The sequence below is a fragment of the Diadema antillarum genome, unplaced genomic scaffold (genome assembly GCF_040938485.1).
Source record: "Diadema antillarum isolate AM-2024a unplaced genomic scaffold, OU_Dant_1.0 seq00000735_RagTag, whole genome shotgun sequence".
Lineage (NCBI taxonomy): Eukaryota > Metazoa > Echinodermata > Echinoidea > Diadematoida > Diadematidae > Diadema > Diadema antillarum.
In genome coordinates, this window is record NW_027271635.1 from 1035725 (window position 1) to 1048330 (window position 12606).

The window sequence follows — 12606 nt, forward strand, 5'->3', positions numbered from 1 at the left end:
GCTGGGTACCACGTGGTCTGTGATATCAGAATTCAATTGCAGAGCAAACTAGTTCTATGCTTGCCAGTTTGAGATTATTTGCAGTTATAGCCGCTAAGGAAGTAGAAAATGACAAAAATTATACGACGTGTTGGTTTTTCCTTTTTCACTTTGATCACTAATATAACATTGAATCGAAACATTGCCAATTGATTACCGGATAATATACTTTCGTATCCACGTGAATATCTCAACTTATGTTCAACCAAATTACATGAAGACGACAAACAATTATAAATTATCACTCAGGTAAGTCTAAACAGTTTTCGGGAAGTGTTTATAATCTATTGCCATATGGTTTTATGATGTTGCTTAGAACACTCACTCTTCACGAGAGATCGCATACGCTCCCTACATCATATGACGCTGCATGCATGAACGGCAAAAGATCAATCTACACCTCCAATGATCACGGAAAGTACCGTTAGTAACCTCATTTTTTATGATAATAAGTTAAATTTTCTTTTAACCCGTTGAGGACGGTTTGATTTGGCTACAAAACGCATTTCCCATAGACGCTTGCCCGAGTATACTCGGGACTCGTCCTCAACGGTTAACTGATTTACCTAAATTGAGAATAATCGTTGTCTATAATAGTCATTGCTTTTAATATACAAAATGATAACCCATTCGTAGAAATATAACTCTGCAGAGTATATATGACAGTAACAACTCGATACCCGTTTTTAGTGTACAAGTCAACGATTTTAGGTCCGATTACCTTCAATAGAACATTTCAAAATTAACCATACAAATTACTTTTGTTATTATCTCGCTGGACCATCATTATGACTATCGTATCACTCGAAAATCCATGCAGTTTCTTTACCTATCGACGAGGTTTTCCTCAACTTTTTTTTAAAATCCATCACGAAAACGCACGCCCGGAATAACTCTTAAACTGCCCACGATCCAATGCTCCCACTTCAAACGTTTTATGTCCGGATTATAACTGCAGCAGCATACAAATGGCATATCCAACAGGTTGTGTGCAAAAGTTTGCGCATGGGTATCGGCGTAAGAGAAATTTTGTATTTCACAATATTCCGTGCACGCATACAAAACGTATTTCATATCGTCCGCACCACTACTTCCATACAACGCACGGCGACGTCATCGCATGAGTAAGCAATGGCTAATACAGTTCGTTTTTTTTTTTTCCTAGGTTCTGTAATCAGAAAATAAAATACCTCATGTATCCTTTGCCTTCGTGCTGTATGTCTATGTATTACAGTGAAAAAGCGCGGCCAATGTTCGGTGTACAGTAATTCTTTCTGCTCCGCACGGGGCTCCACACTGTAAACCCCCTGTGTGCCATATTATCCTGAGACTACAACGCAGGCATGCATGCTTTCGGAAGTCATGCTAATTTTCACATCCATATAAACTTCTTATGACTTTTTGTTAATATGTGTCAAACATGCAATGTACACTGTTGTAAAGAAAATCCCAAGCTCTGCTATGATGTTCATTTACGACAGATCTATGCTTATTTCTTTCAAATTACCTATAACAATATCATTTAACAGTCTGTCCTATTTCGCAAAAAAAAAAATGATAAAAAACTAATTATTTCCAAAAAAAAAACATCAACAGGGAAACATTTTGACAATTCAACACCAAACATGAACGCTGCATGTTCAAGTTCAAGTAACAACAACATTTTGTTTTCCCAGGAAATTATGAATACATACAATTGTAAGTAACATGTGGTCAATTTGAAAATGCCGGGGGCACACTTTAAGTACAAAACTAAGATGAGTGACGAGTGTAGTGCACTTAACATGAATGAGTATTACAATCCATGGTAGCAACAAATTAAAAAAACCGAGGTAAGGATAAAGACAGAGGCAGAGACATGTGAGAGGACAAATTTGCAGGTGAAGATTTTATTCTTTGCATTTAACGATTTATCGACCGTTTTTGGCGGGAATGTGCATTTGAACAAAATAATATGCGAACAGAGCGAGGAGTGTTAATGGTGCACACAAAGACATTGTTAATGGGAGAGATACACCTTAGCATAAGCAATTAAGGTCAAAGAGCTATAAAGATCTCTCGCTGTCACGATGTTAACAATGTATTGTACAAAGCTGTCAGAAAAAAAATGGAAAAATTTACCTGGTAATATGTTAAATGATACTATTCTGTGTCGATTAACACTGAACAAAATGATGTGTGTGTGTGTGTTTGTGTGTGTGTGTGTGTGTGTGTGTATGTGTGTGTGTTTATTTTCAGCGATTTCAGGATCTATAACCCATGTAATAACTGCTGAAGGTCTTTTGGAACCCATGCATGCATACAATGGTACCTTCAACTGCTGGAGCATTCATGTGCTTTAACACTATAAGGTGTGATGAAAGCCCGAAAATTTTATGTTTTTAAAGATAAATCATTGGTATCGACAGCATGATACATATCTTGAGTTCTGTTCTATTTTGACATTATTTTTGGACTACGATTAAACTTAAGATATTGATTATCTATGTCTGTGTGTGTGCTTATTTGTGCGTGGATTATTATGTCTGTTTTGTTACTTGGTTCATATTATTCGTAGGAAATAAAGTCTCTTTTCTCTTCATTGGGGAAATAAGCATGTCCTAGGTAAGCCTATATTTCATATCAAAAGTTTACGGACTATTATATTAATTTCCCCTTCTTCTTTTTTTTTTTTTTTTTGGAGGGGAGGGGGTATGGCCCATGGTCAATTTGACGTTGATGTGTCTATATTGTATTCCTATGCTCACGTCGGGACCTATCATCTTTAGTACTTGTAAAGGACTTTACGAAAATAAATTACCTTTCTTTCGCTTCTGCTCAACAAAAGGGATCGAAATTCTCAGGGAATTTCAACCTTAGACATTGATTGTGGTTGATGTCTGCACATTAATGCTTCCATTTTCGCTGCCACTGTCATTGGGTTTTGCGATGATACGAACCAGAGGGTCGAAGAGGCTGTACAGGATTTCTGAGAGTATGTGTACGGATGACGAGGCTTCCGCCAGACCTCCGTGGACCTCACATCACCTACCCAGACCGGTAGGGAGGAGTGACAAGCTGTGCAGACCACCTAACGAAGAGGAAAGACGTGAATACCGCAAAAAGAAAGACAAAAAAAAATTAGGTCTTAATCATCACACAGTATACCCATTCAATCGAATCATGCTGTACAAATTGTCAGATCTGTCTGTTTTGTTTTTTTTTAGTAAATAAATTTCTGTCATTCTTGTAAGACATCCACAGACAAAATATCAGTCAGTTCTTCCAGTTCACAGGAGACCGTGCACATAATAATAATGATTATGTAGGGAAAATGTATTCAGTCTGATCTATGACTACAAGTTGTTCGTTTAGTCTTATCGGAAGTACATTTTTCTTGTCTCGTTGAAAGTGTTTTTCCATTCAACTGTTTATTGTCTGCCATTTCTACCTCTTGTGTCAACAATGCTGTCCTTTTCCTCGGTTATGCATTTTAAGCATTTTGTCATAATCAATCAGCTAAATGATTTTCAGCAACGTTGCAACTACCCACTGTTAATCACAACATTTATCCCTAGTTTCTCGCAGGTATACTGTAATAGTTATTGACACCACTCGACTCTTAAGATGGGTATATATGAATTAAATTTATCAATGTCAGCACCTGATTTCTTTTTGAACGCGGAAGGTATACCATCCATAATCGCCCTGATGAGATATTCGCTTCAAATCGTTACTTTTTAATAGTCTCCTTCTTTTTATTGTTAAAATGTTATCATCACAATGGTGTTGCCCTCGATTAATATAATTTTTATCATCATCATCATCATCGTCACCATCATTATCATGACTATATACTAAAATCTACTACTTCTACATGACATGACATGACATGACTCTTAATGCCTAATGTACCTGCTATACACATTTTGACCTAGGCTCAAAATAAAAGCCACTTTAAAGGAAACCCAAAGACAAATGTGGATTGAGTGAAGGCAGCAGCATTAGTAACACATCAGTGAAAGTCTGAGGAAACACGGACAATCAATTCAACAGTTATGATTTCTTGAAGTTTTGGTGTTGGAAGTGCTGGATGAGGAGACTACTAGAGGTTATGACATCATTGTGGATTGCAATAATATAAAGAAAATCTAAAGAAAATTCCACCAAAAACGCCATTTTAATGAAAATTACGCATTCCATCAATTTGATATTGACATTATGCTAAGGATAGTAATCATTCCCCCTGCTTAGTGCTCTTTCATTATGCTAGAAAAGGGAAAGCATGTTGAATTTTCTTTATATTTTCTTAATAGAAAACAACCCAACCCTCAAGAAAATGCCAATGATTCAGTGCAACGTAAAAGGTGGCAGAGCTATATAGGGCAAACAAGATCACTCAACTCAGGTTGTCACGGTAACCAAGCAAGTCGACTTGCTTCACCCAATCGGTTCAGCGACGTATACGTACTTTTGCTTCTATAGTTGATAACAAATTCATTCACAACGTGCTATACTTTGTTGAATACTCTTAATTTGTTTATACTCTACAGGGTATTATTTTTTTACCTGTTGTGTTGGTGTAATACGCAATGTTAAGCCTTTCTATATAAATGTCTTTGGATGGTAAATCTTGTGGATATTGCCTATTATGCTAAACATAACAGTAAACACATATAACACAACTCTCTTTTATTATGTTTTCTACATTGCGGATGAGAGATAACAATCAGTTTTCCGTATTTGTTTCTTTCACGGTCTCATTTCAGTATTCTTTTTCTTTCTTTCTTTTTTCTCCACCACCACCCCCCCCCCTCCCTCGCGACGTATAGGAGTTGATAACCTCGAGGTGTCCAACAATCAGATATCTGTAACTTCTCGGAGCTCAAAGTGAAATATAGGTTTTCACATCCATTTTCGCACTTTTGTCATTCAATTTCAAAGATTTATTATTCAATTTCGTCCCGAGAAGCACGTGGAACGCAAATCCTAACTTCAATTTCGTCAATTGTCATTGTAATTCGTTTTTTCGTCAACAATTTTCAAAGACATAACATTCAGAATCGTCGATTGTCATTCAAATTCGTCCCTCCCGCTAACGGAACGCAGAATGTGAAGATCAAATTCGTCTTTGTTCACACAATTTCATGAATTTTTCATTCAAATTAGTCAGATGTTGTCGATTCGTTATTTTGATGGTGAACCAACTTTAAGCGGACATATTTTTACATTCTCTCGTATATCGTATCATTACACATTATTCCCTCACCATTTTCTTAGACAATACACACGAAAAACATGACTGCCAACCAAAATTGATTGATGGATAAACGATAGTCGAAAGTCATATCCCAGGACAGTATGTCAGTGTCACATTTTGAACTTTAACTCGTAATGTTCATGTTTTCGCATCATAATGCATGAAGCAAACTTTACATTTTGTACCCTAGAAAGTAACAAACATAATTATGTTATCCATTCTTTGACATTAAACAGGCGACATTTCTACACTTAAATTTTGTCTTTAAATCATGTTTGCCAAGAAATCGTTTGTGTTTTTTTTTTTTTTTTGCGAGACAGTAGGTCTCTTTGTGTCAGTGTGTACTCGGATTGCTTGTGTGTGTGTCCGTATCAGTGGTTCTGTGTGTGTGTGTGTGGGGGGGGGGATACTTGTATGTATGTTAACTCCTGAATGTAAAATATGAACTGTAACAAAAAAAATACTTGAATGACTGGAAAATCACACCGGATAGAGATATAAGATGAATATGAATGAACATTTAACGAACATTATTGACAAAAGACGAAATCATCCTGTTGTTTTGAGTGCTGCGAGTGAGACTGACGAATTTGAACTATTAATGACGAAAATGTATGCCAAATGACTAAATTGAATGGACTTTATTTGAAAATGAAGGACGAAAGACGAATTTGACAGTAAGATTGGCCTATTCCCGACATCCTGCGACGAAATTGAAGTAAAAAAATGAAGTGAAATTGAGTGAAAAAAGTTTGAAAATGAATGGGAAAACCTATATAAAAATCGTGCCGTCCGTTACCAGCAGGCCGCAGAACAAATGACCTAGTTTTTTAATAAGTTTACAGCAAAATTTCTCCAGTTTTTAATATCTCAAACATTTCTTCCTTTCTTTCTTTTAATTTTTATCTCCTACACTCTTGAAACATCCGAGTCAGAACTGACTCGGAACTGGGTCCACTCGGGTAACACACTGGATCAAAAATGACAAGGAATGGGGTCAGATATGACCGACTCAGAGTCATGAATTAGGTCAGGGTGGCCCCATTCTGGGTCTTCATGACCAAATTCCAAGTCATTTTGACCCGGAGAGGTGTGTGACCCCAGCGGACCCAGTGCCGGGTCAGTTCTAACTTGGAATTTTTTTTAGAGTGTGGATATGTCAGGGGAAGATTCGTAGCAGTCGACCTCCCACGAGATAATTTGTGACCCTGCACCTCAAAACAAACAAAAAGTCGAAATGAAGAATAAAATACTCATAAAACTTAAAAATACCTATTTCGTTTGAAAATTGTACCTAGATGGAGAGAGAGAGAGTGAGACAAAAGTAGGACAACAACATCAAAAACAATGGATACATAGAGAGGGAACATGAGATACATAAAAAAGTGAAAAAACAAGGATCGTAATACTCGATGAATTATTCAGAAAGTTCGGAAGAGAGAAGGACAGATTGGGTGCAGAAAGTTAGATTTACAGTTTTCTTCTCTTTATGTCTCTATTTTCCCATTAAATACGTTTATTTATGAATACAAAACACATAATATCACGTATTATAAGCATAGAATATTTCAAATGAATATAATATTCACAAACAGTTTATGATTCAGTCGATATAAGTGAGTGTAGGAGCGCGTTTGTACTTGATAGCTGTTCAAGTAGGAACCCTTATGTCCTTTCAAAACAAAGTTATATCAGTCCATTCGATATGTACAGAGATACAAGTAATTTTTTTTTTATCATGCCATTTTTCTACATGTACTTTATCTCGAGAAAGCAAAGTGGTAATCACATGTTTTACTCGTGTTTCGTCCGTGATGAGAAACCCAAAGCGCGTCCTTCTGATTGCCAGAAAGGAAATATAAGAACTTCAAGTGTAACGCCCTGAAATGCATTGCCACTATCTCTTTCGGTTGACACTTGACATCTTCTATCATTACCTATCTTCATTTCCTCCTTCCCTCAAAGCAAATAGGACTCGGAGAGGCCGGGAAAAGAAATGCTCCATCTGATTTGAAGTGGAAAAAAAAAATGCAACAGTTGTTCATCTATAGTACCATATCATCACTTAGTTTTTGCGACAAGCATGTTCTCTTTGACATTTTCATTGGAAGATTTACCCTAATCAATCATTGGCTCATGGTCATGCCACGCACTACACATATGCGTATTACCAACGTTTGTAACAGACCGCTATTAAAACTAGCCTGTTATTGTTGTTTCATTCTACCTTAACGACCCTGTAAAAGTAGTAATGCGAAGTGACTCGCATTCCAGTAACTTTCTGAGCTGTTCAATAGTATAGGTTTTCCCGTTCATTTTCAAACTTTTTTTCCTTCGGTCTATTAGATTTGTTGTTCGATTTCGTCCCAAGAGATCTGGAATATGCCAATCCTAGTTTCAAATTCGTCTTTTGTCGATCGTTTTCGAACAAAGTCCATTCAGTCTATTTAGTCATTTGTCATACATTTTTTTTTTTTAAATTACAATTCAAATTCGTCCGTCACACTCCTGCACACATAACAGCGAAGGCAATTTCGTCTCTTAGCAATCATGTTCGTCAAATTTTCCGTCAAATTCGTCTCATATCTTTTCAGTTGTGATTTCTTGGTTGTTTGTTTTTTTCCTAAAACCGTTCACTTCTTCCACATTTAAGAGTAACATACACACACGCATACAGTGCCCCCGCACTCACACACACACACACACAAGTCAAACAAATGAAAACATGCAAACAAACAAACGCACACACACAAACGCGCCCACACACACGCACACACACATCTTTCTCACAGAATACACTGAGACAAGCATAATTACGTACTGTCAAACAAATGAAACCGATGATCCACTATTTCCAGACAAATTTACACGTGTGCAGAGTTTTAGGCCATTTTGATGTAGGTCTATGATAAAAAAAAGACATCATTTTTTGTCGTTTATCATCATTATAATATTTTCAGTAAAGTTTGTTCCATGCAAATACATCAGGAAAAAAAATCAGGAAGTAAAAGAGCTCAAGTCCAAAAATTGTTAGGACATGATTAAAGATTGTCTTTAATGCTTGTAATGATCTCTAATTGCTGTTTATCCTTCAATCTCCTGTGTGTGTGTGTGTGTGTGTGTGCGTGCGTGTGTAACAGCGCGCTAGCGTAAAACGCTCAGTGAACACTCTCGCTATCTCCGATTCTCTCTTGTTTCTCGATTAATAAAACATCAAACGACAAGGATCTATAATCATTTCATTCGTGCAATGTACAGAATATTTCATTTGGTGAAGGATGAAATGTAGATCCATTGAAAGGATCATTTTCATCTTTCATCTCATGACCACTGCACTCATAAACGTTCATTATTTGTATACTATATCGCACTGCTGGCTCGCTTGATTTACCGTTCAGTAGTCGACTTTTGCACTTCTATTGAGGGTGAGCATAGAGAGATAGATGTTTCTTCTGAATGTCATGTGACCCGTATTGATCCAATCAGATAGCACGGATGTATGCATGTGTTTCAATACACTGTCAAGTTTATATTGCTTAGAGAGTTCAACTAAAGGCCAGAGGCTCCACCATTTCATTTCGGCGGCAGCCCGAGCCGCAATAGATGAATAATGAATTGAATTGAATTGAATGCATTTCTCATATTCCACGGCAAAACCGAACACAATGCATAATCACTGGACAAAAAAAAAAAAAAAAAACCTATAAAAACTATCAGATTAAAATTCATTGAAAAAGGTCTTGCAGGAAAACGAAATGTAATGATGTCAGGGGAATGGACAACACAAAGCTACCGACCGATTTGTAGCCTGCTCGGTCGCTGCTGAGATTTTGGCACCGCTCAGTAGTTGATTGGCACCGCTCAGCAGTTTTTGGAGATGTCGAGCAAGCTAAAAAAACCCTAGCGATAACCAAGCAGTTCCCTGTCGATTTGCCGTCGGTCACCGATCGATTTTCAGTAAAAGTTTGGCAAATTCAAATTTCTGAAGTTCTTCCGTCGAGATGTTTTTCATTGCAACTGATTGATAAATTGCCCTACATCGACGTAAATAAGCACTGAATTGATCAGTGTTTTAGTAGAAGCCATGATAAAATATCTTGGGCGTACATACTCGAGCAGGATTCGAACCCACGACCTCCTGATCACCGGACAGGCGTCATCTCCACTAGACCACCGAGCTTTCGCCCGACAGCAAGTGTTGGTTCTAATCCTTATAGCATGCAGCGAGTACAAGCAGTACCCGCTGCATGCTTTAAGGATTAGAACCAACACTTGCTGTCGGGCGAAAGCTCGGTGGTCTAGTGGAGATGACGCCTGTCCGGTGATCAGGAGGTCGTGGGTTCGAATCCTGCTCGAGTATGTACGCCCATGATTTTTTATCATGGCTACTACTAACACACTGATCAATTCAGTGTTTATTTACGTCGATGTAGGGCAATTTGTCAATCAGTTGCAAAGTTTGGCAAAGTTTGGAGATTTGCAACGCGCAGATACCGAGCAGTCACCAAGCGATACTACATCGGCGGGTCTAGGGCAATTACCCCCTGGGCAATTACCCCGGACCCTTCCCCTGGCCCTAATCCTAGTCCTAATCCTAAATCTAATCCTAACCCTAACCTAAACTCCTAACCCTAAACCTAACCCTAATCCTAATCCTTACTCTCACCTTACCACTAACCAGCATTTAGCCGGGGGGTAATTGCCCTCTGGGGGTAATTGCCCGGATACGCACATCGGCAACTGGACGATCTCCCACCGGCCAGCGGCTGATTTTTACAAAATCGATCAGCGACCGACGGGTGATTGATAGGTCATTTACCGGTGACCCGTACACGTATCAGTGGCCACGCTTTCTTCTTTATCACACTAAAACGAACGGTTTTCATTTTCGTTGATGTAGGCCCTTATCAGCTAAGTAAACCTAGCACTAAATGCCATATATAGAGGGTAGTGTTTTGAGTTTTAGTTCATTTTGTCTGTGAAATTGATGTTTGTTCGACGTCGAACGACGCTTTTCGAATTTTTAAAATCATAATTAAAAATTGGTAAAAACAAAAAAAAAAGATTTGAACCAAAAAGAAAGGAGGAGCCAAAAAAAAAAAAACCTTAAAAAAGAAAATGAAGCCCACATAGAATCAAACAAAGAAAGAAAAAGATGCACAGTGGGAACAACAACAAACAAATATGAAACGAGACCGGGACAGCCACGAGACAAATTTCACAGAAAAGACTGGATTGGCAACTCGACAGGAAAGACTACAATACAACAACAGAAAACAACGATCCACAGAACGGTTCGACGCTTACAAAAACAAACAAACAACACCAAGACAAAACTGACAAACCGAAGCATAAACATACTATATTCTTTAAAATATACAGCATGGACATCTCAGAGAAACACCCACCACAGGGGATTAGCTTGTAAAGAAACTCTAATCATAAAAATAGCTGTAATCAGGCAGTGCAGGCGACTATGAAAGTGGCAATGCAGATTTTGCAGAAGGGTATCAAAATAAGCGTTTACCCTATCTGATTCTAAGAAGTTTTCATTGTCAAACTGCAAAGAAAGACTTTTGAATGAGCATAAAGAAGGAGCAGTTTAGATGTCAAGTTCAAGTTTCAATCAAGTTTGTGAATCATTTATTTTCCATCTTTTTCAAGTAGGAAATCACATGCATGAAATTATTGTACAGGAAGGCAGAACCTCAAAGCAGAGCTTGTGGTGAGCTGCCTTACAAAATACAATACATCACAAACACAAACACAAAAAACAACAAAAACATAAGAATAGTTCCCATGACAATATTGCAATGAGATATTTCTCAAAGGGAGATATTGTAGTCTAACAGAGAGGTAACAGTGAGTATGAAAGTATGTGACAAGTTACAGGCTATGGCAAATGTTGCATAATTATATCTGAATTATCCGTTGCATAGTTTATAACTGCCAATAATATGAAACCTCTGCACAGATGTAAACAAGACAATGAATGAAATGCACTGGTTCCAAATGGATCGTGAAGAGACATGGTAATATTGAAATGAGATATTCCTCAAAGAGAGATATTGCAGTCTAACAGAGAGGCAACAGTAAAGTATGAAAATATGTGACAAGCTACAGCCTATAGCAAAAGTTGCATATATCAGATGTCATGATTCAAAGAATTCCAGTAGTTTTTACCAGTGTAAACAGTGAGTTCTTAATAGTCGAAATTGCCACGGGCATTGTTTTCTTTGTTTTCTATGTTTGTTTTCTTTTTTTCAACTTTTCGACGTTTAAATTTCTCCAATTCACAAATTGTCATTCCTTTAATAAGCATATACTAAGTAAGAAACACATCCGCATCTGGGACTCTACACCCTACAAACAATGCTTCATTGTAGATTCCTCATATTTCACAGGTTTTGTTGTCTTATAAGCTGTACTTGACAATTCATCCAAGCTTTTGTATCGTGTTTTTGTTGGATAATGTGGAATATGGGACAATAGAAAACAAAAACAAAAACAAAAAGTGTTCGACAAGTGTTAAGTCATTCTCATCTTATTGGTATCTTCCTGGACTTCTTCAAGGCCTTCGATACGATAAATCATGACATGTTATTATATAAATTGTCTCATTATGGAATACGGGGGAAGGCTTTGGAGTGGTTCAGGAGTTACCTACAAAATCGAAAACAATATGTATCTCTGAACGAGAATGACTCAAATCTAGAATTTATTAAATGTGGCGTCCCACAGGGTAGCTTATTAGGACCATTACTTTTTATTATTTATATTAATGACTTTTGTAGATCATCTAATATACTCTCATTTATACTTTTTGCTGATGATTCCAATGTTTTCTCTTCTCACCGAAATCCAGATACTCTCGTAAGCATTGTTAATTCTGAACTGAAAAAAGTTACTCATTGGATAAGAGCTAAATCACTTAATCTCAAGAAAACCAAGTATATGTGACAGTGCACCTCAAAACGAACATAAAGTCGCACACACTGATTTTGCGTGAGGACTGAAAATAAGTGGAATGGGTCAACCTAACCGAACTTGACTTTTTCATATTTTCTGAAAGAGCGGGTCTTCTTTTACATTATGCTAAAATTTGGGATCATAAAACGGGCAGGAAAGTGTGTTTTTTAGCATTTTATCTCGAACATTTTTGATAGAATAGTGTGATTAGGTGTGTCTTTAGAATCCCTTTTTCATTTCTGAAAAACCTTGTCCACACTCTTCACTTTCAACTCTAATAACTTTTGAAAGGATTGTGCTACTGCTTTGAAAGTTGACATTAATTATGGACAGAATGTGTTAATAAGGCATGCTTAATT